Source organism: Cydia amplana, chromosome 7, assembly GCF_948474715.1.
Source record: "Cydia amplana chromosome 7, ilCydAmpl1.1, whole genome shotgun sequence".
NCBI classification, from domain to species: Eukaryota; Metazoa; Arthropoda; class Insecta; order Lepidoptera; family Tortricidae; genus Cydia; species Cydia amplana.
In genome coordinates this window covers 12183247-12211188 of record NC_086075.1, presented here as the reverse complement: position 1 = coordinate 12211188, position 27942 = coordinate 12183247, and the positions used below count along the sequence as shown (strand labels likewise).

The 27942-nt window shown below is 37.7% G+C and overlaps 1 long non-coding RNA gene across 1 annotated transcript in view; it reads right to left on the bottom strand.

Annotated features, from left to right (window-relative positions):
* The window catches only part of LOC134649686 (uncharacterized), a 272457-nt gene that overhangs the window by 93206 nt on the left and 151309 nt on the right, over positions 1-27942 (bottom strand). The window lies entirely within an intron of this gene.

Sequence of the window (27942 nt, the reverse complement as noted above, 5' to 3'; positions counted from 1 at the left end):
ATTTAAATGAAAATGCTGTGCGCTCTGAACCGTGGCCGGGTGGGCACCGGCCGGCCGACAGCACCGCGTCGCTGACCGCGCTATGTACCAACTAAAGCCTGCTTAAATCACTGTAAGCTTTTATAAAATTGAACACCTCCATTTTGCTTATATAGTTCACATTACGAACGGATCAAAAACGTTCGGGAGCACCGGGATCTTTACTGAGGACATTACAAAAGTTAACGGTTTAGAGATACACTTTTCTAAGACTTTCATCATTTAAAGAAGTAGACGGTTTTAATATTCCGATAAGGACAAAGTTCGAAAACTTGGCTTTAAACTCCATTTACCTACCTACTTTATGAAGTCCCCAGGAAAGTCACATAACCTTAAATCATACAAAGAATGAGTCCTCTATCAAGGTCCCTTCAAGGTCCCTTCAAAGGGAGAACAATATGAGGTTCAGTACTGGGAATACTAGTTTTTGAAGAGAAGCTGCCAGAGGTCTACATAGGTACCTACTTTTTGACCCGAGGGCCACAGCCAGACTCCACTTAATTTTAGCGGGCCGTATTTTGGAGATCGCTGAGCTACGGTACCAACTTGGGTACCTACACCATCACATAGGCTGTAGATGCTTGTTTTCCGACAGAAATATCTTTAACGGTTCTGTATTTTTGAAAAGTCATCCCATTTCTGAAAGCGTAAGAAATGAACTGGCAATCGTATTCTTCAATAAGATAAAGTTAAAAAATCAGACTTTAGTTAAAACTTAGATTAATGAAAAGCTGATTTGAATTAAAGTTTTCTTCATAACCTAAGTTTCCACTACAAACACTAAGTGAAATTAGAGTTAGAACTTTAAATTAAACCTAGCCTTTTGTGTTTCGTATTATTTAATTTTAAAAGATTGGACTGGAGACAAATCATGGTTGATAAATCAATTGAAGATAATTAAACTGTCTGAGAATATTCTCAGACAGTTTAATTAGTCCGAACTAAGTCAATGTTTAAATAGAGTATTCGTAATTTAAATTAGAAATATTTCTAGAAATCATGTTTGGGGCGAGGAATTCTGTTAGACACGTGCAGTCGCTCGGTCTTCCCGTACGCCTAGGCGGTACAGACATACCTTTTGTGGATTATGCTAGAAACCTGGGCGTATACATGGATTCGGGTCTTAAATTTGAGAAACATATAAATTTGAAGGAAAAAGCTGCAATGTACAAACTCAAGTCCTTGTATAAAATAAATGAATTCCTTAGCGCTGAAGTGAGACGAATGCTAGTTGAATCGGTAATTTTGTCACAATTTAATTATTGCGACACAGTCTACGGGCCGTGTATATTACAGAAAACAAGTCAGCGTATACAAAAAGTTCAAAACTCTTGCGCAAGATTTAGTGAGCGGCTAGGGCGTCGCGATCGTATAACTCCAGCGCTCAATCAACTAAATTCGCTGACAATGTCCGCGCGGCGGCGGGTCGGGTCCACCTCGCGTGCGCGACGTTCCGGGTGTTAGCACAGCAAACGTCGCGCGCGCTGGCCGACAAGCTGCGGCGCGCGGCCGACTCAGCCGCGCCGGGCCCTCCACGCGCTGCTGCTGGTACCGCCCGAGTATCGTGCGGCCGCGTTCATGGGGTTATTTCGCTACGCTGCCACCAAATGTTGGAACGATATCCCCCCTCCTGTGCGTGAGGCAAAGAGTATCCAACAGTTCAAATCTAGACTTAAAAAGTTGTTCATGAATTATCAAAAAGAGTTTGAGAATATACACGTGACCAGCCCCGTGAGGGATGCGTTCATAAAGTTAACTTTTAGGTAAATACTAACCACACGAAACATATGCTATACTGTTCCTGTATTAAGTACCCCGTAAGGAAACTATTGTTACATACTAAAGTTTTGGTTTTTATTGTGAATTTCATAGTTTAAAAAATATTTAATCTTAATACCATTCAATTAGCTGACCAAGGGCGGGTTTAAATTCAGCAAGCTGTACCCGCACCTTTTTCATTACTTACACAATTTGTTGCACAATGTTTAGATAAATACTTACCTACTTACATCATGTACCTAAGATGGACTAATTACCTAATATACCTAACCCTTATTATACCTAAGAACTGATGTAAAAAGTAATGAAATAAATGCATTTGTATTTTGTATTTTAGAAATAAAAGAAATTGGTCACTAAGCTTCTTTTATGATTGGAAGCGCTGAAAAAACAATTAATAACAGTTACTAAGTTTTTAAATTCCTCTAAAATAACAGCCGCTGTAAAATTCATTGAATTTCAATTTTCTTAGATATGTAGTTGAGATAACTAAATCAGCTGGGATTAGCTCCATTAAAATGTACTAACATGTTTTTCTCACTTACTTTACTTAGGTACAATGTTTTTTCTTAAACTTTGACAGTAAGTTTTCTGTTTGACAGGAATGGCTGACTGGTAGAGAATGACTTTAAGCATTAAGTCCGTCATTAATACTTTATATTTATACTAGCTTCTGCCCGCGTCTTCGTCTGCGTGGAATGATGATGATGATAAAAACTATCCGATGTCCTTCCCCGGGAGTCAAACTACATATCTCGATACTTACCAAATTTCATTTAAATCGGTTCAGCAGTTTAAGCGTGAAGAGGTAACATACAGACAGAATTACTTTCGCATTTATAATATTAGTAGTTATAATACAAGTTACTTATACAACAAAGTGAAACTAAAAATAAATAAATAAAGTAGATTTTATTATAATATTTATAAATGATCATTATAAAGTAGTGCGTGTGTCATTTAAAGTCAAATCGAAACCTCTTTGACTTAATTCAGAAAGAGCTAGAATAAATTTTTGGGTTCCTCGGTTCGTATCGTACTGGGTTTTACATTTAGGAAACGGAACCCCAGAAAATACGTGAAATAACGCAGATGTTGACCTTTTTCAGAATTGCCAAATCATAAATTCCACTCGTATTTCCGAGCCTAAAAATCACACATTTGGTGAAATCTCTTTTACGATTGACTTCATTCCTTTCAGCAAAAAGCTATGCAAAAGTGCTCACGAATTTCTTAAAGATTGTATCGGCCATACCCGTAGACTGTAAGGTCTGAATTCCAATGTCTGAATAGCAGCAAATGCGGGGCCCACATAATGAAAGCCTCCGGCGAAGAATTGCTTATACAATTGATTACATACAGAGAGATGTATTTATATTTAAGGAGCGTGCGCCTCGAACTAATTATGCTAATATTTGTGTTCCGCTGACGATATAAATGCGGTTAGGTAACCTGTTTAGGGAATCGCCTCTGAGACTCCAGCAAGCACCCTAACCGAACTACCAGCTGACTGGAATACTGATAAGACGCTCCCCCACTCAAATATTCAATGAAGAGATAGCCTTTTTGGGTTGCTTTATTAACAACACCATTAATCTATACTTCATAAATAATTATGGTAAGGAGATAACTTCGAGAATTAAATTGATTGAGGGTTAAGTCTCCGTTATTAGCATACATAAAGTAGGTACCTACTGATGAATTACCTTGTGAAAATCAGGTTAAACGCGTAAAGGTTACCACAGATGGCGCTGCATTTTCTTGTTTATGACGTTAACTAATTACAGCTAGCGGGGATGATAAACCGTAGACTGACGGACAACAATCTGCCCGGTGGAACCTTTCAGTGCCCTCTTAATTCTATTTAAATATTTTAAATACATATTGTTATGGTTACGAACTTTAAAAAGTTATCTAGACAATTTTATTCCATTAGACAATTTTTTTTATTTATTTACATCGAAAAATGCAAGGGTAATATTAAGGAACAAAATTAACAATGTCAAACTATAATTCGACTTGAGGATGACTCACGCTAGAACAGTCCGGGTCCGGGCCGAGTCAGCCGGCACTTTGTTTCCTATAGAAACATCACGTGATCACCGGTCACCTGTCACATGTCATAGAAAACGAAGTGTCGGTTCCCCGGCCTGGACCCGGGCTGTTCTAGCGTGAGTCATCCTATTATACGTGTATCGGGGCTTGACGTGAAAAAGTTACCCGGCAAGAGTAGGTGTAGGTCCACTTATCTGGGATTTTTTTTCTTATAAAGTACCTAGCCTTTTAAAGCGTAGCTACATCACACGTGTCATTATGTACTTATTAATAACTCAAATAAACCCTACATATTTTAAAATTAAGTTTTTATTATATTTAGAATGTTTAAAATAAAAGTTAAATAGGTAGGTACCTACATACCTACCTGGTTATAGTACCTATACTATCTGATTATCTCGTATCACCTAGGCGAATAGGGAACAACCTTTAGAAGCTGTTGGAACTTTTTGCTTCTGAGACACTAATTACTTAACTTTTTGTTACCGTAGAGCCTCCAAATTCCATTACGCAAGTTCCTCGCCATTATAATGTGGCTTATGATAATAGCGTGACTCGGTAATTAATGTTAAACTCACCGAATACGTTACAATGTGTCAAGTCAAGAGGTAGTAACACCATATAATTACGATATACAATGTATACATCTAATGAGTATTTTACTGCATTGGCATATTTCTCGATATATTTACTAACAGGCCAATTCGAGCGTATACTGACATCAGAATAATATCTGGCCTGTACCTAGGTATATGCTGCATTCCAGAGTTTTTGGAAAACGATTGTAAATACAATTTTAAATGGTCGGCCTGATAGCTGGAATTTGAAAAAATGTATATATGTATTTTAAAGTGACTCAGTGGAGACTTACTAGTATCTGTATGTTTCTGAACAAATGTGTTAAATTTGAGATTTTTGGACTAGGTAAAACTAACAAATGAAAAGAAAAAAAATGCCTGACATGTGAGTTGATGTAATCATGTTAGTCGCAGTTTATTCGTACAGATTATTTTTGCTATATGGGTAAGTATGTTTTACAAATTCATAGAAAAAACTCTTAAAGCCGAGATAAGATGGGTTACTTAAGGAACTATAGTTATTTGTACAACAAGAGATCAAAGTTTGATATTTCTTCGAGTGCTTATTTTGACTCCCGTGCAAGCGAAAGATTCTATAATAGATTCACGAGCGTAGCGATCTAATTTAGAATCTTGAGCGTAGTAAGGGACTCAAAAGCGCACGAGATGTAAATAACTTTGATCTCGTGTAGTACACAACATTTTTCACCTCAGCAGTGAGAACATATTAGAGAACCCGAAAAATGTATTCCTTCTTCATCACTTACCTATTCACTCATGTTTTCTTAATATACCAACAATTAAATTTTCACCTCAGCAGCTCGAACAAGGGTACTTTGCTACTTAAAAACAGTGAGCAAAATCGCATTTTGCTCATTTTGTCTCACTCAGTGAGCAAAAAAGTTTTTAAGTAGCAAAGTACCCTTGTTCGAGCTGCTGAGGTGAAAAAATATTTTCTGTTTGCTGTTTCATACGAAGAGTTTCACTAGATGGATAGCGTCATTAGGGAGGTCTCATGAGAACTATTACTTCTTACTACGTGCTTTAGTAACCTCTACCTGGTTCACGGAAGCACATTCTTCGTGAATTCCCTGGGAACCGCATTGCAGCATTTGAATTATTTATCAATTTCCTTTTTGTAAGTTTCAAAACAATATATTACGAGGAGGAGTCTCAGGTATCCTCACAACTAACAAATAAATATTTCAGTATCCATGTTATGCGTCTAAAATGTTTGCTGGGTGCGATAGTATTTATGTGTGGATACATTTAGTTTTGCGTTAGTGCACCCCCCTCGGTTCATTCGTCATCGAGACACACTATCAATCACTATACTAGCAATTAATATGATTCTGACACGTTATGTTTAGTTAGCATAGTAGTTACTGCTTCTAGTATTTTAAGCCAACTTAAATATATACATCTTAATAAAAATGCGGTAAAATTAATAACCTCCTCCTTTTTTGAAGTCTGTTAAAATAAAAACCATGTGTAATCCATGTAACCATACGCAGTGCATTATTAGTCATAACAGTAGGCCTACCTCAGAATTTTACTTCCAGCTCTCTTTAATACTAATAATCACGCAATAATTTTGTTGAAAATCGTAAAATAAAGTGTTCGTTATAAAACTCCGTTTATACAAACCAATTATATGATTACAGTGTAAACCCAATATGATAGTCCCTGTCCACCGAGATCAAGTACTTAGTCAGCGAAAAATGGAAAGCACATATCGAATATTAAGCCGTTCTCCATTTGTAGCGGTCGGTATACTTCTGAAATTTCAACTTTGTGTTGCGAAATTTAATTCAGTCTGTCACCTCCCACTACCTACTTACTTACTTACTTAACTAACCATAATATAAACACCCTCTTTAGATTTACCCTTAGAATATGGCCATGTGATTTAGTCGTGATCGTCTAGTCTAGCGTTAGGACCCCTCGAAGTGAACCGCGGTACCCTAGGTTCTTTAATGAGTATCAGCTAAATTTTGGACTCTGATTTTATTTACAATTACCTGGACTTTGGGAAAAATATATTATGAAATTGGAAGCACATTTATTATGATGTTAACGAGTAACTTACTAGAATAATTTATTAAAATACAGAAATAGTACTGAAAGTTACCAGAATTTATTATTGTAATGTAAATGTTGTTATATTTTACTTCAAATAATGTTATTTAGGTAAATGCAGCATATATGATAATATGAATATAAAAGAAATATATTTGGTAAAATGAGTTTAAAAATGGGGTTGGTAAAAGCCTGCTACAATCTATTAAGCCTCCGGGATAACATATGAGTAGCACTCCTGGGGTAAGCCCATTTACACCCTAGCATTTAATATTATTATCTACCAGCTTCTATACGAAAAATGCTACCCATACGCTCGATGCAGGACTGGGGGCTCCTAGTCCAATCAGCAAGGTCAATTGGAACTCCTACCCTACCTTTTAGCCAGACGGGCTATGACCAACACTTCGGAACCTATGCGTACCTAGATGGCTATGGAAAGAAGTGTCAAAGTATCCATCAGTCATCAAAATTACTATTCTTTTTTATTTCAAAAACTAGGGATGCGAATCCCATTTCCATTCCCCAGAACTAAAATATAAACTGTATTTCTAGTCTTTTAGAAGTATAAACGAAGTACTAAGTTTATTTGTTAAAAATATACTATATTTTATGAGACTGAAATATCAAGATGAGCATTATTTCACTCAAATCATCCTTTGGATTACTCTTGCCTGCCAAAGGTTCCCTAAAACAGCTAGTCGTCGATTTTCTATCTCCGAATAGACTGTGTTCCTAATCCCAACTTGATATTTATGATTTTATTGTGTAAATACCTTAGAAACATGATTGTAATACTCAGTACCTCGTCTTTACACCAGAAAACCAGAACTTCATCAATAAAAATAGAGATAAGATTTTACGTTAATTATTTTCCCCAAATAATTTAAATATTGGAAGATCTAAGCAATTCAAACCCTATACCTATTTACGCACAATTTTAGTATAGCGAGACCGTAGTTGAAGTCCCTTAAAAAGAAAAATACATCAGTTTTACAGACCAAGACTAAAACGAACCCTAAATTCCGAATAATTGGTGTGTGAATTTACCCTAAACCTACCCTTGTCCCTACTCTAGTATAACCAAAGCACAGTTCGTACTTACCATCGACCTGGTACTTTGGAATATACGCAAGTGTATCCCTACTAAGAAGCTGTAAGAGTTCGGCGAGCGATTCCGAGAATGCAACCTAACAGCTCGTGGTCTTGTCTCCCCCCATGGCGGGTTGCACAAAGGCAGGGTGGCAACATGGGTAAGACAGGGCCCTATTATGTATATAAGTGGTATAAATAAATATATTTAATATACGAAGCCTCCAAATACTGTAGATTTCAAATGGGCCCAGATTACTCCGGATGATGCGCACGTGACATCCCCATTATTCATCTAACAGCTGGACATTGGAGAGCTAAGGAGGGAGACGTTTTTCACCTTCTATGTTGGTAAAGAGAAGGTGCCAAGATAACCCTCATCTTGGAGCAAAAAGACTCCTAGACAGCTCACATTTAACACCGCAAGGGGTGAGCTGCCCAGCCGGACAAACAGTCAGTCCAAACAATGATCTGGTTTTGAAAAATATAGCAAAAGACCCCATAGTAAAACACTAAAATAACTAGGTTCTATTTTACGAACCAAACTCCACACAAAATTAAACTAACTAAACACAGAAGTGAAATCCCCTTAGACACCGTTATCTAAGTTCAGTTTTATGACGATATTGTCCCCATAAAACCAAACACAGACACGCCTTCCAAGCTCCTGTTATGCAACGATATTGTCCCTGCATAACGTGACGGCACTTAGAAAACACAGTGTAGAAAACTTCACTATAACACCACACAGTAGCAAAGAATCCCCGCAATAGCCTAAGTTCAGTTTTACGACGATATTGTCCCCGCAAAACCAAACACAGACACAATTTCCAAGTTCCTGTTATGCAACGATATTGTCCCTGCATAACGTGGCGGCACTTAGAAAAACACTGCATAGGAAACTTCACTATATTTAAATCCCGTACTCGGTAACAAAGAATCTCCACAAAAGTCTAAGATCAGCTTTACGACGATATTGTCCCCGTAAAACCAAACACAGACACCATTTCCACGTTTAAATTCACCAGGATAATTCCCGGCAAAAACAAACATAGTAACAGTAGTAGAGGAACTTTGCTCACCGAATATTTAAACGCCCGAGAACCAGAGTCACTGCTAGCCGATGGTTGAAGAATGAATGAATACCGGCGGTCCGCACCTGCCTTTTATACTCTTTTACTGGCGACATACTGGCGACATAACGGCGACATAACGGCGACATACTGGCGACTGGCGACATAACGGCGACATAATGGCGACATAATGGCGACATACTGGCGACATACTGGCGACATGCTGGCGACATAATGGCGACACAATGGCGACATAACGGCGACATAATGGCGACATAATGGCGACATACTGGCGACTGGCGACATAATGGCGACTGGCGACATAATGGGGACTGGCGACATAATGGGGACATACTGGCGACTGGCGACATAATGGCGACATAATGGCGACACAACGGCGACACAACGGCGACATAACGGCGACATACTGACGACATAATGGCGACATACTGGCGACACAATGGCGACATAACGGCGACACAATGGCGACATAATGGCGACACAATGGCGACATACTGGCGACATACTGGCGACATAATGGCGACACAATGGCGACATAACGGCGACATAATGGCGACATACTGGCGACATAACGGCGACATAATGGCGACATAACGGCGACACAATGGCGACAATGGCGACACAATGGCGACATAATGGCGACATACTGGCGACTGGCGACATAATGGCGACATACTGGCGACACAATGGCGACATAATGGCGACACAACGGCGACATAACGGCGACATAATGGCGACATACTGGCGACATAACGGCGACACAACGGCGACATAACGGCGACATAACGGCGACATAACGGCGACATAACGGCGACATAACGGCGACATACTGGCGACACAACGGCGACACAACGGCGACATAATGGCGACACAACGGCGACATAATGGCGACATACTGGCGACATACTGGCGACATAACGGCGACACAACGGCGACACAATGGCGACATAACGGCGACATAATGGCGACATAATGGCGACATACTGGCGACATAACGGGACAAACATTAATCAGAAAGTACCAGGATACCATGACTGAGGAAGAGGTCGTTTGCCCCGTACCTATTAGCGATATGCAACCGACGACCATTGATTTATTAAGACAAATGTTTACCAAAAGTACCAGGCTACCATAACCGAGGAAGAGGTCAAAAGTCGTAAAGTTCGATGCTACCAAGATCTATCCCTTTCACGCTTGCGTCTTAGAGAAAGACGGAGATATTCTCAATGACGTCTACGCACACATTCACAGGCAATAATCGGGTAGTCAGTTTGAGTAGACTAAATTATAATAAAAGGGAACGCTTTATGGCCCCTCTACACGCACGAACCTGCAAGTATTATTTTACTTTGAGATACTTTTAGTTTCTTTCCGAAAAACACTCCTGTGTGGAAGTATTTTACGTTTATTAGTAGCAAACATACTCAAAACATAGCGGGAAGTTTAAAATCTTAGACGTTTTGGACTGTTTGTATTAACTCTGTACTAGGAGTTCAGACTTCAATACGACCGAACGTCACGCTGTCAATGTCACTGTCATTCTAATGCCAAAAGTTCACATATTTGGGTTAGTTTCAACTTGTAACGGTTATTTTACGCAAGTTATTAATCTAAATAGCAAAAAATTTATAGTGGGTTATATATTTAATGAAACCACAAGTGGTGAAATACGAAAAAAAGTTGTAATTGTGACATTATTCATTGGAATCATGCATGAAATACGCGACTGAAAGGGATTTTAGTATTCAAGGTATTTCGTTCTAGTTTGTGTGTTTTGTAATGAACAAATTAGGTTAATACTAGGTATGTAATAGGCATACGACCAGTCACAAGTCTCAATACTCGTATTTAACTTATGGTGCGGCCAATAGAATATTGAATCAGCCTGAATTAATCCAGTTTTTTTAGTAGGTAATCCTTCGAGTCGATTTAACTGTATTTTTTTAATTAACCAAGATAATAAAAAGTCCGTAGTTTTTAAATACTTTACTTGGTTTTTAAATATTTTATTTCATTCTATCTATAGGTACTTACGTTATTTTAACTTCGAGCTCCAAGTTCCAGTTGTCACACAATGTATACCGACTGTCAGCCTCTCATACAATTTTATAATTAGAATTTGTAAATAGTAAATAGTATAATTAGTAAATAGAATTTGATATTTGAACATTGTACTTAATTGTAAGCTCATTTTTCGACGTCTCGGGGACGAGGCTTGATGTCGGCGACACAGTAAAAAACTCCTAAGAGCGGCATAACAAGAACACGGATGTCTTTATGAAATTGTGTTCTGCCCCGCGTTGAGTGGCTGACGTTGACAAATGACACGCGGGTTGTTTTTCACTGTCAGATCGAAGTGACATGTTTTCCCCTGACTGTGAAGTGTGGAATCAGTAAAGTGAAATAAAAGCCCGAAAAAACGTGGACACGGGCCTAATGGACGCGTAGGATATTAGAGTTGCGTGGGTAAAATCGACATCTGTCCTCTTTTATAAATTATTTAATTGGGAAACAGAATTATTTTAATTGGGTTGTCACAGGGATAACATGCTTTGTTAAATCTTTTATGAAATCTATTTTTACTGTAAGTACCTTTTGAAATTAGGTAGCTTGTTAAGTAGATATTTTATTTCAGAGAACAAATGAGAAATCCAAAGTGAAATATAGATAAAATTAATTATCCGATACATTAAAAAACCGTTAGGATATAAATAAACGCGTCATATTTTAAAACGTACTCCACGTAGTGTATATGTCGTAGGGAAATTAACAAAACAGATATTTGACGAAATCTCTAAGGGATATGATTAAGTCACGCAGGATGTTAAAATGGCGAATCCATTTTATCATGAGTGAATTGCAAAAAAATGTACATACTTAAACACCTGTAATAATTACTCTAAAGTTAATTGATTCCATTGTGTTACCACAGTTAAGCCATTTTTATTTAAGTTAGATGCATGAAAGTGTGTTAGCGTGTACTTAAACTGTGTAACTTATATGTGTACGAATTAAGTACAATAAATACAATACAATACAATTTACACAGTTAATTTTCGTAACAAAAATGAATCAATTAAGTTAAGACTAATCACAGCTTCTAACTGCGCTTGATTACGTAAAAATTTTTTGGAATTGACTCATATTTGCTAGAAAAATTCAGTCATTTGATCAAATGCATGTGTGTCAGGTTGAGTTGGTTTAGTGAAATGACGAAATCGTCTAAAAAAGTCAGCTCACTTTGTCATTTCACGAGAGAGAGTTTAGAGATTTAAAAAATTCCCAAACCACGTCAGTGAGTTGACAAAACGAGCTCGAAAAGTCAACTCATTTTATCATTTCACTAGATACGTCTAGTGATATGATAAAGTCGCTACAGTAATAACATATACTAATCTATGTTCGCTAAGGGCGTTTTCTTTTTGTTGCCCCAAACACTTTTTTTTCAAATTTGGAATATTTTATGTTATTTCTACTCAGAATCACGAGCTCTTTCTATCCTAATAGGAGAAAAAAAGTGTCCTAAGGTTTTTTTCCATTCCGTCACCATTTTTCATAGACTTTGTATGGCGGTCGCGTAATGGAAAGATCGAAAAATGTATGGAAATTTTGGGACACTTTTTTTCTCCTATTAGGATAGAAAGAGCTCGTGATTCTGAGTAAAAATAACATAAAAAATCCCAAATTTGAAAAGAAAGTGTTTGGGACAATAAAAAAAACGCCCTACTGTCACATGACATAGCCACAGAATAAGTAATAGTACCCAATTGTATAGCTACGATTTGATCAAAACCGTTTAATGTTGTAAGTCCTTAGTTTCCTGCTACCCAAAAGTTGTCTGGAAGAGATCGGTTATCAGCGATAAGACCGCCTGTTGTTACCTAGATTCTAACAGTATTTCATTTTGTGTGCATATTTAGTAAAACAGTCAAGCTGTGATTTATTGTGCACCCATACCTACAGTTTTATGGTACCTACATAATAAAGAAATATCTGGGAGACCGAGCTTTGCTCGGAAAACATATAAAAAGCTCAAAAATGTGCGGTTTCACAGAGATAAGACCTAGGTATCTAGATCGTTTTTTCGCCCCCCAAGCCCCCATATAGCAAATTTCATTCAAACCGTTAGAGCCGTTTCCGAGATCCCCGATATATATATATACAAGAATTGCTCGTTTACAGGTACCTATTACATTTACTTACTTAGAAATGTGTGGTTATAATCTTTCGGGTTCCTATCGTGAGCACATTGTATAACAAAACTATAACAAAACCACCTTTTCGCTTTTGCGCGCGTATCAAATAGACGAGGACTTTCGAACTAAAACCACTATCCACTATTTTATCCCCGGCTATAAACTCTGTTCGACGGCTAATATGTAGCGCCATATTTGTCTTTGAATGTGCAGCAATACGATGTGTTATCTCTCCGTCTACAATTTATATACATTTCGATTTAAAAGACAAACCTCGATACAAAGCTGGAAATCTTCTCGGGTTCATAAAACAAGTCCAAACTAAGTCCATTAAATGCTTCATCAATCAAGTATAGACGCTTTTTGAGCTCAGCTTGGGTTAACTAGAAACCCTAAATTTGATAGATGTCTTTGGTATTGCTTGACACTAAATCTTATGAAGTTGACAAGTTTAAGTAAGTATGAATGTTTCGCAGAATCGTCTACCACTCGCAGAGACAGCTGTGTCTCTACAGCTACACCCTCTTTTATTCGATATACGAAATCAATGCATCTCATCGTGTCGGCTATTTGATCAGAAACTCATTTACTAAGGAAAAACGTTTGATATTAGTTTAGGGAGGTGCTGATGTATCTAGTTGATGGAGTCCTGAATGGACCCCTTCAATCCATCCGGCGCGATGGAGCGGCTGATAACGGACGCACCGCTGCACCCTTTTGCAAAAACTAAATTGAATTATACCCATCTCCCTGCGTAACCACGATCCTCGATGATGAGAAAATATTATTCCTTCTTGTTGGTGCTGCTAGAGGTGAAATTAATTATTTGACTTTAAAATGAACTAAATATACACTCAATTGGGTAGGTATAAGAATAATTGAACCATCAGAAAATATGGTTAGTTTCTTCATTAATCCTATCAGAGCGTAATGTTCGAAAAAGGTAAGTAAGGGTCTTAATATCGGTGGTTTAAAGACGCATTTCTGCTTGGTGACAATTTTCAAATGGAATGTGGCTTGGATAAAATAAAGTAATAAAACTAACTAAATCCTACCACTACCACCGAGGAATTCTTCTGAAACGAGAATAAAATAAAATATTTCGTCCCTTTCTAGAAGCTTTTACTTCGATAACGGATATACTTCACTATCTATTTATATCAATATTATATAAAAGACATTCGAGTTCAAATACTTATATTATTTTTAATCAATACCTTCATGTAGATATATCTAATATGGTATTACTAAATCGGCTATATTTTTGTTATCTTTTTACGATTAACTGAATAAAATTAAATTTTGCCATATTACATAATAACGCCATATTTAATAGGTGATTTGACACTTACTGGATACCGATCAGAGCAAGCCGGATTTTAGGAGTCTTAAACATGTAAGTAGGTAACACTAGGTAGGTACTTATACTTATGTCCAAGTATTTTTTACTTTTGATTATCTTTAAGCATCTTTAAGTGTCTATAACGTTTTATTATTTATGCTCTTATTTTATTTAGATATTAATAATGCAAATTAACAATCGTTAATAAATGCTTCCCGTTACTTAACTTCACTAATTAATTAGTTATACATAGCGAATGCCAGCACTATCCATATGTCAGTTGTGTCTTACCAACTACAATACAAATAATCTTCACACTCCAGATGAATACAAAACATATTGGGCGCACACTCGAGCACGCTCAAATCACTCGATTGTCAGTAAACAAAGCTTGCGAAATGGATGATAATGATTGCCCGAGATTGTAATAGTAAGGGTGTAGCTAACTCGCTAATATCGCATTAAGCCCGGCGCTATCTGCCGGTTCCGGGAGTGACTAATCCCGTCCGGGAATCCGGGATTCCGGGCCCGGGCCCCCGGGATTACCCGCGTCTCCGCGAGCCCGACCTAACAATATTTACAGGAGACCAGGGGTATTGTCCTTGTCATCTGATGGAATTATGAGCTGCTGGAACTATTTTTGCGCAAAATTGGCTTTTTAGCTTTATGTTACCATGTACATTAAATATTTAGTTTTATATTCTTTTTACAAGATAAAGACAAAGAAGCTAACCGCTGAAGTCATGCACTTAATTGTGTTGTCGAACGCGTCTCGATATGTCAAGCCCAACTTCAAGTATGGGCAAGCGGACAACGCAAGTCATGTTAAGCGGTCTGAAGGCAGTATCTATTAGTCTTAATATAATCATAAACTTTAGAACACTTTTATGAATTCATAAAGAAGAGTAAATACTTCATTAAATTCATGAATATGTACATAAGGGATAAAGTTATATTTAACATAGAAGCTACAGTAAAATTAAATATAACTAACGAGTCTCGGAGGAAGCGCTCAAGTTTTCCATTGAATAACATTAAGGCAAACAGCGTTTAACATAAACTAATACGCAGCAAAATACACAGGAATTTCCCACCTATTTTAGTTGAGCTGTGATTTTCAGATGCACACGTTCGCATCAAGTGAGACCAGGGGGTTATCTTTGCACAAGAATTTCTCATAATGCAGTTTGAAAATGTACTTGCGAACTGGTTAGCGCGCACACGGTTGGACAAATAAAACGAAAATAATGTTTTTATTCGACAAGGCGAATATGAGCTGAACGACTTTTGTCGTTGGACTAACTAAAATATTGCCTGTGAAATATATATATGTCGCATCCTGGTCATGATTACGGATGGTGAAATGACTCAAATGGTCATGAGTCCGTACTCATGACTCGTCGGAAGTTGCTGCGGAACGCAAGCGCCATCTGTGGCGCTGGACGGAGTCTATAGGGGCGGGGGCACGAGAATGGCGAGAGGTCATTCTACTTCCAGGAGTGGAACAGTGCGCTAGTCTCTTAGGAACTGTACCGCGTTTCGTTAGAGCTACCTACCTAGGGTACCTAGATTGATTTTGTGATTAAAATTAAGTTAATCAAAGTTACCTCAATAATAAAATTATAAACAGTGTCTTCTTGAGTTTGTTTTGATAGTTAATTATGTCCGACGAAGACCTCGACCCTCCTGATTCCGTTATATATATTACTAGCGACCCACTCCGGCTTCGCACGGGTAGTGCAACTAATTTACACAAAACCTTTACAAATTATACACCTAAACCTTCCCCAAGAATCACTCTATTGATAGGTGAAAACCGCATGAAAATCCGTTCAGTAGTTTTTGAGTTTATCGCGAACATATAGACAGACAGACGCGGCAGGGGACTTTGTTTTATAATATGTAGGTATTGATGTTTGGCTGATTTGACATCGAGTTACTACGGGACCGTTTCATCAGTTTTTTTTTTCGTTTTAGGTTTTTAACACCACGTAGGTACAATTAAGGTGATAATTCTCCTTTCTTATAACACCTATGAAAAAATGAATATAACCAACTTTAAAGCGAATGCCATCCCTGACAGACATAAAGTAAGGACATCACGTCATGAACTGCACACAAGTAGGTACAAGTAGGTAATCGTCTTGCGACTCTTGCGTCATCTTGATACCAAATGTAAGCGGAGCTGAAAAATTGTTGTCAGCTCATTTAACGTCTGCGGCTGAGGTGCACTCGTTTATCACATTCTGTAAATCGCTTGGAAGCTGACGGTTATTAATCGTACGAGTCATAGCCCTATGTCGTATGATGTTTATCACTCGTAGATCACTCGCCTACTAGATATAGCATATCTAGTAGGCGTTCTCTTTTTAAATCGAGAGTGAATAGACATCTTTTAGGTAAGCATGTTCCATCCTAAACTGCATCGGCACTTACCATCAGGTGAGATTTTGGTTAAATGCTTACCTTCTTCGAATAAAGAAAAATGGCAGATCGCGGTTACCGCGTATGCTTTTATGAGAGTGCAAGCGGTCGTTTCAGTCGTGTCCACATTTTCTGCCTGGAGCATTATCCACAGATGCTTGTAACTTCTAATAATAGTCGACTCTCCCATTTAACACTAATCACGATTTATTGTCGTTTATACGAAGCATTTTCGCAATATACCTAGCTGTAAACCGATATTATCAGCTTTGTAGCCGGCCGTTGTTTAGCAGTCAATGTCAACGTTTATTGAAAGAGGGTTTCACTTGTTTTCAAAACGTTGCAACTTTTAGTAAAATGGATCTTTGTTTTCGTGTAAATTACAAATATAATCAAAAATAGGTAGGTAAACATACGGCGCGATTCGGGAAATGAATTAGACATCCACTAGATATGAAATATTAAACGATATGTGACGTTCAAAAGATACCCTATGGCGGTTGGCGCGGCCATAAGGTAGGGGAGAGCGGGGACAAACGTAACGGCGGGTGGAAAGTAACTATTGATCTGTAGGTGTATCTAATAGTCAAAACACCACTCCGTTGCTATTAGGTGATAGCCGCTGGCGCCCCCTTCACTTGCATTCAGTCGAAATGGGCGCCACGTGCTATTAAATTGTGTGAGAGGACGTAAAGTGATTTTTCGAATCAAAAGTACGTTTACTTGACTCTTACTTATTTAATGTTTACGTTGTATTAAAAGACGTACATTCATCTGAATATTTGCAAATTGATTATTGATTAGATTGATTGCAAAATGGTTTACTTTGTTTTTCTCTAGCACGTTCTATTTCAAAGATATTTTTCATGTTTTCAGAAAAATGCGGTCGGGTACAAAAGTAACAAAACCGTATGGGTGCAAAAGTAACATTTACATCCCATACAATGTATTGGATCTAATATGGGATCATATGCTTAATGCGTCAATGATGATTTAAATGATGTATGCCATATTCGTGAGTGGAAGTGTTGCGTTTGTCCCCGCTCTCCCCTACCTTTTGCCGTGGAACGTCACATATCGTTACTATTTCCCGAATCGCGCCGATAGACTGTTGTTTTGTAAAATTGTATGTAATGTGACTCAGCTCGTGGCGTAGTATTCTACAAGTTAAAGAACGCCTATAAAGTGGAGTAGTCTCAATTGCTGGAAATCTTCTTAAACGCTTAATTATGTGAGATTTGTGGGAGGTAGTCTATGCTACCACTAAAGCAGTTTCTTTCTTGCGTCGTGTAATAAGCCTCGAAATGTGTACATGTTAGAGTAAAATAATATGTTTACTGAATTTTGGAATTTAGGCCTACTGATTCAGTTAACCTTAAAAATACATTATTCTTCTTTTCAATATATATAATTGTATATATCGTGGCCAAATCAATTCATGAAATGCCGTATGCGTGTCGATATTTAATACCTTTTATCTGTACCCACAACAAAAACATAATGAGCTTACTTTGGGATGAAATAAAAACCATTTATTTACATAATTCAATATACCTCTGCATATTTAATTATGTAAATAAAAGTACTACAATACAAAGAAATACTAAGTTTATTGTCGGTTGTTAAAAAGGCTTTACTGTCGTAAAGACGTAGTTGAAAATCATCCTTCTGACAACCGACAATGTATTTTTTGAACTTCTTTAGCGGCGCTGGGGAAAAAATGATAAACTCGAGACAGCGTAAGGCGATCACGTGACCGTAAGCCCCGTAAGGTGGCCACTCATAATTTTATTTGAGAATGATAATAATATAAAATAAATAAATAGAATACCTCCGCTAAACTTATGTATCGTGTTATTCGTGTTACCGAGCGTCTGTAACATACTGAGGTGAGTTTTCACTTCTATCGGCACTTCCGGAGTGCAACCTGTTTAATTAAATTGTTCCTAGTTTACTATAATATATCCGGCCTGCACATATAAATGCAGGTGGGCAACATGAGCGTTTATTAAGTGGGCCAAAAGCTTGACGAAAAAAATAAACTGAAGCAAAACCAAACATTGGTAATACCTACATAAGAGCGTATCTTCACGACCCTTACACCGTTTAGGTAACTAAGGAGTGAAGTTTTCTGACGACATTATTAGCCATCATTCAAAACAATTTTCATTGAAAATATTTTTAAGCCTCATTTTCTTGATTTTCCACACTTTGGAAGTTAAAGGTGGAGATGGGACAGATTTTTGCTTCTTCTTTGTCGGTCGCTCATTACTATTAAGGATCGTGACCACTTGATTTTCCAGCACCTGTGATTTGTCTCCATAGGTCTCGATCTCCCGTTTGCTGGATGCCGTGCCCACACTGCTTGATGGAGTTTGCTTGAGGTGAGGATAAATATAACTCAACATAAGATCGAGATAAAACGCCGGCTGAGAATACGTTTGTGCCATATCCATTTTTGAGCAAAATCGTTTTTTAATGATTTCTAAAATAACAAAAAATATGCTATAATTGACACTAATCGGTTTTTGAAAAAAAAAACATATTTTTCAAAAATGTTGTGCCATATCCGCATTTTACTATAAGATAATTACACACTATTAACAGAAAATTATCACAAAAATGTGACATATCCAAAACTTTTGTGTCATATCATACATTGTACGTTTAACATTTACTCATCAAATACGGATATGGCAATAATAAAAGTGCTTTTATTTAAAGATTAAAGATTTTAAAGATTTAGACTTTAGAGATTTTATTATTATTATTTCTATCTCCTTTATTCGGATCACGGGCCTATAAATCCCGGTGTTTTGATAGGCTTGCGTGAGGATATAGAACCAACACGTAGAGGCCCCTTGGAGAAATTTGATGTCATGTAGAACGCCTGCTGGAACCCGTTCACAGGTGCAACAATAGACACTCTTGAACCGGTCGCAGCAGGCATTGGGACTATTGTAGAAAAAGTAAACAGTATATCGGTCTATGGATTGAAGTTTGGGTGGACAATGATACTGGGCTATTGTAAAGAAGTCCGGACACTTGCCATAGCAATGCTAACACACGTTATCGAGGCAGGTGGTGACTCGCCGCTGACTAGATGGGCCCCTGAAACTGTCGTCGTAAAGACGACCAGAGGCAACATCGGTGTATTATTATTATTATTATTTCATAATTACCACTATATTCACAATATTTGTTTAGTACTATAAATAGTAAACATATGTGCCTAAATGATAAATAAGTTCCATATAAGTTCAATATTTCCTAAATGTAAAACTTTTCGAGATTTTTTTTTTTTGCTTTTTTTCGCTCTCCTGTAAACCAATGTAAGTGGCCTATGACACAAACGTATTCTCACCCAGCGAAAAATAAGATCGTATTACATTATTAGACGTTCGTTGAATGTTAAAACTATTTTCTTCTTAGTTTTTCGGAGTCTTCTAATTTGAGGAACGAACGGAAGTCACCTTATTCAAAATTTTGCATTTGATTTTAAGAAAAGCACTGAGTTAGAGTCCATCAGGCAGCCAATTTGAGGAACGGAAGTCACCTTATTGAAAATTTAAGGAACGGAAGTCACATTATTGAAAATTTTGCATTTGGTTATAAGAAAAGCACTGAATTAGAGTCCATCAGGAAGCCAATTTGGTCGATAACCGTAATTTTGGCCAAATTTTCGTCACGCTATTCCACAGTTCGTTTTATATTCAGACCTCGAATCACATAATTCGTGGCGATGATCACGAGAGGCGGTAGTCTCGTTATCTCTTTTTCTATTCGTCGTAGAAATAATTTTATGCCGAATTGAAATTTAAAGATAGGACGAGTTTAATAAACATAATGATTTTTCCCTTTTTTTTTTTGAACTTACCTACAATTATAACGGTACATTACAATTTATAAATTGTATATACAGATATCAACCACAGTTAAAAAAAATACTGTGATCAATCCTGACCAACGTGGGACTCGAACCCATATCTCCGTCATCGTATATAATTATACAATTTATATACCAAACATATTTAATTAGAATGAACACGATATTTTTGCAGTATTTACTTTATATGAGAAAAGTAAGTTAATTTAGGTTTATAATATATCATATCAGAGGACGCTGCTGTAATGTTTGTATAAGAACAAAAGTGTACACAAGAACAAACTAATTCAGCGTGTGGAAATACTTATATTTTGTTACCTTAATATTACTTATATTGAGTACCTATATATATTTTGTAACTTTATATCGAAACGAAAGTAATTTCCCGGAGAGTAATAATAATAAACCAGGATAGGGTATAATGGAGCACTCGTGTGTTAAATACCTAGCGAAAGATTACTGATGTTACAGCTACATTCTAGCGCCTTCAATATCGTATTACATATTTACATGCTTAAATTGGTTAATTTAACAGAATTAATATTTTATTTTGGCCCAAGACACATGGTACTGTTACCAATACCAATAAACTACTTAGTTTAAGAACAAATGTAGGTAATCAATAATTGTGTAGGATACTATAAATATTTGTTTGGAGCAGTGATTTACCCATCGAGAAATCGAGATAATATTTTCAAAACTCGTAATCGTATATTCAAAAGCGAATGGAGCGGCTCACGGGCTGATTTACGACTCAAGACACGGGGCATTGCAGTGTGAAATTGAAATTTTACACAAATAAAGTGGCGGGACCTGATTTTCATTTTCATACGCCGTAAATTTCGGCGCGGAGTAAGTTACGCCTTATTTGGAGGACGAATACACTCGAGTCGATGCGGAGTGATACCTCCCCTCGGCAACCCTTTCCGAGCTTTCGTATTCAGTAAATCGAAAGTCGTTACTTACACAAGAACCGAGATACTTACCTACATTTTTTTCTATCGGTTAAAGCCACGTCTTCCCTTTTTAGTAACTCGCTTTGATGATTTTCGCCGTTTTACGTCGACGCTTTACTTATAGAAGAGCTAAGTGCTCTCAGGTATAGTGGGTGCTTAAAATTGTAAGCCTAGAAATGCAAAATAGTCATACTGGTTATGAAGCTTTTTTGCCCGAAAGCTGCATTTTGAGAGGAAAGCAAGCCGCTTTGCACAATGATAGTGGAGGCTCAATAAAAAGATTTTTTTCGAAGAACCGGTAATTTTGTCCCTTAGGAGCCGAGGTGAAGCGAGGTCTGTTATAAACAGAAAAAAAATCTACAAATTTTACGGATCCTCCGATTTCGTTAAATTTGGTGTCAATTGTAAGAAAATGACTTTCTTTATCGTAAAAAATAAAATAAAATAAAATATGTCAATACAAAAAAAATTTAAAACCTATTTTTCCTTTTACACTTTATTTTTGCAAATAGTGTGTTCCATATAGAAAAAAGTCTACAAAAAGCACTAAATGATAAAATCAAACATATTTTTTATCGTATATTGAAATCCGCATCAAAATCGGTTAAGCCGTTTATGAGATTCAAGTTTTCGAATTGGGCTAAGTTTTATTTACATGGCGATTTTTAGTACTGTCATATTCTTGAGTCGGGACTATTATTGGGCTTCTGTTAATGACCAAGTTTATGCGCTGTAGGTTGTTAGGATAAGCAAGGATACACATGTTGAAGTGTTTGTGTTTTGATGCCAGTGGAAGATGGCCCTTTGTGGACCAGAAGCTCTTCCAGGCGTTTTCGATGCGTCGATCGACTTCCTTGGACTGCATATTATCGAAGGATTCTATCTGGCCCATGCAGGTATATTCGTCAACGAAATTGTATATCCTGCCCATCTACCGTGACCCTACGTTTCACTTGTCCTGTTAATTTCGAATCCGACTTCAAGAGTTGCTGGTGTAAGGTTTCTCTAAATGAGGTGCAGTGTGGGAAAACAAGACTATGTCGTCGGAAAAACGCAGGTTTTTCAACCTTATTTCGCCAACGTCAATGTCCATTGTTTCCCATTTAGCCACCAGCTTCTGGACGATTTCCTGTAGGCAAGAGGTAAACAGCTTTGGAGATAGTGGGTCGATCATCCTGTTTGACTCCTTTTTGGATGCAGAATTAGGGCCGGGAACTTGCAGTATTAATGCGGTAAATGGTCCGATGAACTTGTGCCTATAACGCTGCTCGCGTTGCTTCGCTGTGTGGCTAACGACGTGTCTTACACTAAATATACGCCGGACCTGGGGTGGCCCCTTTTTCACGTAGGCGTCATTGTCCTAACTTATTGATAGTTTTTTTTTTGCCTCAGCACACTAAGAGCCGCTTGTTTCTACGGCTACTGGTACCTGTGTACAAATTCGTAGGCAGGCTCCAAATTGGAATATTTCGCTCGTTTAAGTTTTGCTGCATTTTCGGCGGCTGCTCCGACGCGCCCTGTGGCTGAGGTGTGAAGGGGCAAGTGTGCTTACACACGTCGCATCCCAAATGGGGCTGCGTTTTCAGCAGTGTCAAACCTTCTGGCCTTTTTCCGTCAGCCCTATTTAGGCCCTGAGACTCCAACACGTCCAGCGTCCAGTAGCATCCTGAAGTACTTCCTGCCTTTATAAGCTTATTTGGTTCCCTAGAAACCATTTTATTAAATTGTATGATGCACATGCAGAGCACATAACGGTTTTTTTTCAGGAAAGAATAAACTTGTAACTAACCTTCCCTCAACTCAAGCTGCACTTCACAAACATACGTAGCGTGCAGCGTACCATGTGAGCCAAGTACGAATGAAGGCGAATAGACCTTTTCAGGGTTCCGTACCCAAAGGGTAAAAACGGGACCCTATTACTAAGACTCCGCTGTCCGTCTGTCCGTCCGTCTGTCCAAACGGAACAGAACTGGTAAACATCAGACTGTATCTCATGAACCGTGATAGCTAGGCAGTTTAAATTTTCACAGATAATGTATTTCTATTGCCGCTATAATAACAAATACTAAAAATAGAATAAAATAAATATTTAAGTGGGGCTCCCATACAACAAACGTACATTTTTTGCCATTTTTTTGCGTAATGGTACGGAACCTTTCGTGAGCGAGTCCGACTCGCACTTGTTCAGTTTTTTGTGAATATATACACATATTTTTAAAATAGATAAAGTAAATACCCACAAAATACTTAAAATTTACTATGATTTACATGCTTCTTGGTCTATAAAATAAATAAATAAAACTAAGCCAACTTCTGAAACATGGATCTCATAAACTGCTTAACCGATTTTGATGCGGTTTTCAGTATATGATGAAAAATGTGTTTAATTTTATGGTACAGTACTTTTTTCTAAACATTATTCAATGTGGAAGACACTATTTGCACAAATAAACCATAAAAGGAAAAAATAGGTTTTCAATTTTTTCACACTATTTTGCTTTAAAAATATTTTGTTTTTATTTTTTTTATAATTAAAAATGTAATTTTCTTTCAATTGACACCAAATTTAACGAAATTGGATAATCCGTAAAACTTGTAGGATTTTTTTTCTGTTTTTAACAGACCTCGCTTCACCTCGGCCGCTAAGGGACGAAATTACGGGTTCTTCGAAAAAAAATGTTTTAATGGGCCTCCACTATTATTGTGCAAAGCGGCTTGCTTTCCTCCAAAAGTGCAGCTTTTTTTTCAAAACAAGCATGACTAAAAAGTCTGGATCTTTTAGATCTTGTCAGACAGTTAAAAATGTTTTTACAGTACATATGGGTACATCCGCACTAGTGCGTAAAATAGCACTTTTCGTGCGTATGTCGAAACTTTAAAGTGCCATATGTACTGTAAAACTTTATTCCATACACGTGCGAATAGGTAATTCGCAACTCGTGTCGATTTAAAACACTCCCTTCGATCGTGTTTTAATTTATCGCCACTCGTTTCGAATTTCCTCTTTTTCGCACTTGTATCGAAAATAACTATTATATTATTTAAGGTATAAAACATGAGGGCAGCACCGTGGATTGGATAAAAATAAATATTCTTAGAAATGTACCTATACATACTCAAGAGAGTTTTGAGGTTTAGACGAAGACGTCTAAACCTCAAAACTAGGTATATATGTATTAATCTGCATCGGTCATTGTGACATGTGCTTGAAATTTCACTTTTACTCAATATTCATATTTTTTATTATTATTAAGTAGTTCTCCGTCGAACAATGTTCACTTCAATAATCTTTCCTGGTACTAAAATATAGTCTTATTAAGTATATTTACGAGAGAAGCAGTAGAAACTTCTTTGCCTCATGTAACATGACACTATCGTGGGAGACAGGCGTTAACCTTTTGGACGCCAATGACCGATATATCCGCACCGTAGGTTCAACGCCAAAGACCGATTAATTGGTCACAGACCACAGAGCAACATAGACCTACGTGCATATGCATAAAGTTCAATTTCAGTTTTGACACTTCGGTAACGTGGCGTCAGCGTGACAGCTTTTGTGTTTGACACGGCGTCGAAAAGGTTAAGGAATAGGCGAGGTATTTTCGTAGTTATAATTCAGTACAAGTAGGTAGTGAAGGAACGTGCTCTGTTCTTATTAATTATGTCAATATTTGTGTTTCTGAAGACGGGATAAGTAAGGGAAAGTTTGTTATTTATTTATTTACGAGGAAGGGCACCATTAACTAATTGCTAAACGAGTTGCTGATCTTAGACGGTTTTTGTTAGTACTGCGTACGTTTGTGAATGTGAGGTATATTGTGGTCTGATACCAATAAGGCTTAAATCTGATAATAATATTCAGAATCCGTTTAATAAAAGTTAGAATAACTTCGAACGAATATAAAATATCAAAGGATACAACTTAGCGGTAAATGTTTGCTATCTGATTGTATATATATACTGATAGAGATTATTTTTCTAAATATTATGTGATGCTTCAAATGTAATTTGTTTACACATACAATTACAAGCATATCCCGTACACGTTCAGCATTAATTAACACTTGCCGCATTCTGAAAAAGGTATTAGTTAAAATGTTTCAAAATTCCGCTTTATCGGCCGTAAAAGTTGCAACTGCATGAAAACGGAAATTTTAAAATGAAATGAAAAAGTACCTAAAGGAATCAGTGCGAACGCGAAGAATTTAATTAAAACAGAGCAATAAAAAAGCACATTTTACACCGTTCTGACCGCATCCGTTGTGCTCTCGCGGAGGTTATTATCTGCCTTTTAAACTGCCTTTTACGGGAATTAAAACTGGCAATATGGACACAGCCTTAATTGTGATTGTCTCTTTAGTAATTACGACGCATGACTGTACCGAGGTATGTGCCTTTACCTGTGTAGCTCGGAATGTGTCCACCGTTTTCACGATGTTTTAGGCCCTATGGCTCCTCTACACGATGGGCCAACGCCGGCCACTCCAAGGGACGCAGCCATGCGGTAGAATGAGATAGCAATATCACTTGCTCCCTCTAACGCATAAATGCGTCCCTTGGAGTGGCCGGCGTTGGCCCATCGTGTAGAGGAGCCATTATAGGATGTCCGCGGCGGGCGACTGCCAGTCGCCTGCGACTAACGACGTCCGAATACTATGTTCGAAAATATGTATTATGTACTAGCTAGGCTTCGCACGGGTTAACAAATTATACATAAACCCTGAATCACTCTGTCTATTCAAAAAAACCGCATCAAAATCCGTTGCGTACTTTTAAAGATCTAAGCATAAAGGGACAGACAGACAGCAGGAAGCGACTTTGTTTTATACTATGTAATGATAGTGATGTATACTGTGCGCGCCTGCGCGGTCTAACCCGCTGCACGGGAACGTCCCTTTGTGGCGGACCAAGGTCACCTGCCATGGACGGCGGCCGGGGTTAGATATTATATATAAATAAATAGAGCTTAATTTAATGGAATCTAATACTACTTGTATGATAAGTAAGTGGCACTCACCAGCCATGACGTCACGACACGCTGTCCGAACAGCGTGCCGTGACGTCATGACTGACCGAATATCGATGGAAACAGCTCGTGCAACACAGGTTTTATATAGTTGACCCAAATAAAGTTCAACACAAAGTTATAGGTATCATAATGGAGGTTAACATAATTTTATAGAGCTGGCACTCCAGTGGAATCCACAATAACCGCAAAAAAACACAGTAACTCGAGGTCAACGGCAAAACGCGATTTTACACGATCCGTATTTTATTTTAGGTACAATTTTTTATTTTTATCGATAATAATATATTTTCTTTGACGACGAACAGAAATAGCATTGCCGACTTAGGCTGGTAAAGTTACCATTTATTTTAGAAATCGCCCTGTATCGCATATTACCTACACGCCATGCGACACATTATTTCTCAATTTCGCGCATTTAAAAAAAACCAACCATACATCTATATTACCGTGCTCGAATAACGGCTTTTTATCTAATCTATCTATCTAATCTAATACCTTTAAACGAGCAATTCTTGTTTATTTATTTATTTATTTATTTATATCTATATATATTTCGGCGATCTCGGAAACGGCTCTAACGATTTCGATGAAATTTGGTATATGGGGGTTTTCGGGGGCGAAAAATCGATCTAGCTTGGTCTTATCTCTGGGAAAACGCTGGTTTTTGAGTTTTTATGTTTTTAAAGCTCGGTCTTCCAGATATTTACTCTAATACGACCTAAATATGGATATCTGGCCTACTCGACTATGTCACACTCGGCCGGCAAACCCTTAGGTCAGTGGTTCCTAACCTGGGGATAATTGCCCCCGTGGGGGTAAAACTGGTATTTTACGGGGGTAAATAAGCTAACCTAATATAACTGTATTATGTTTAATGACTAAGTATTAAACAAGTATTAAATAAAACAATATATCGTTATAGAACTCCGTGTATTCCAGTCAGTTTAGTTCGTTAATTCTTGTTGGGTCGGACGCGTCGGTCACGTTATACTCACGTGATCATTGTGTGTTCCAAAACGCATTAACTATGAACATGATACATCTTCCCCCTCATGTGATAAGTCTGTCTCATAGTCTTTAAGATAAGCTGGAGGGTTAATAACACGTTTAGGTCTGCCTTCACAATTAGCCGAAGGTCCAGGTTCCATCATCTGTTCTGAATCCATAGGTAACTCCGAGTGCCCATCCTCTACAGGTATAACACATCGTCTAGGCGACCTAACAGAAACATCTGATGGGATCTTGGGAGTGACTGATGGCTTCAATTGCGAAGAGTTCCTTCTTAACATAGAACCCTGATCATCTTGGATTAAGTAAGACCTGGGCGAATTGTGGAGGCCCACTATTTTGGCTGGTAACCATACATTTTCTCTGCGATACACAACATCTTGCC